This window comes from Gavialis gangeticus, unplaced genomic scaffold, assembly GCF_001723915.1.
Source record: "Gavialis gangeticus isolate Ggan-Ray unplaced genomic scaffold, GavGan_comp1, whole genome shotgun sequence".
Lineage (NCBI taxonomy): Eukaryota > Metazoa > Chordata > Crocodylia > Gavialidae > Gavialis > Gavialis gangeticus.
This window is the reverse complement of record NW_017728994.1, coordinates 7809841-7810183: the sequence shown is the minus strand read 5'-3', so window position 1 is coordinate 7810183 and position 343 is coordinate 7809841. Positions and strand designations below refer to the sequence as shown.

Sequence of the window (343 nt, the reverse complement as noted above, 5' to 3'; positions counted from 1 at the left end):
CTGGCTTCAGCCTCTCCTTGGGGATCCTGGAGCCCAGTGGGGGGCCTCTCCTGCCAGCTGCACGCCACGCTGCTGAGGGTCCCACTGCTGCCTGCAGGTCCTGCTCTTTCAGGCTCTTCCAGGGCTCTGCTTCTGCCCCACTGGCTCAGCTCTGTGAAGCCCCTTCACTGTTGTCCCTCACTGGTGTCTCCCCTGAGACAGCCCATGCTGCCCCTTTTATCCCCCTCCAGGTGACCCAAGGGGCCAATCGGGACACAGGGGGGTGAGTCTCTGGGGCCTGATTGGTGAGGAAAGGGAATCCCAAGTCCTCCAATCATCTTTTGCCCTTTCAAAACCCCTGGGC

General features: G+C 61.8%; 1 protein-coding gene across 4 annotated transcripts in view; it reads left to right on the top strand.

The window, feature by feature from the left end:
* The window catches only part of CDHR1 (cadherin related family member 1), a 118681-nt gene that overhangs the window by 27752 nt on the left and 90586 nt on the right, over positions 1 to 343 (top strand). The gene's annotated exons all lie outside the window — the stretch shown is intronic.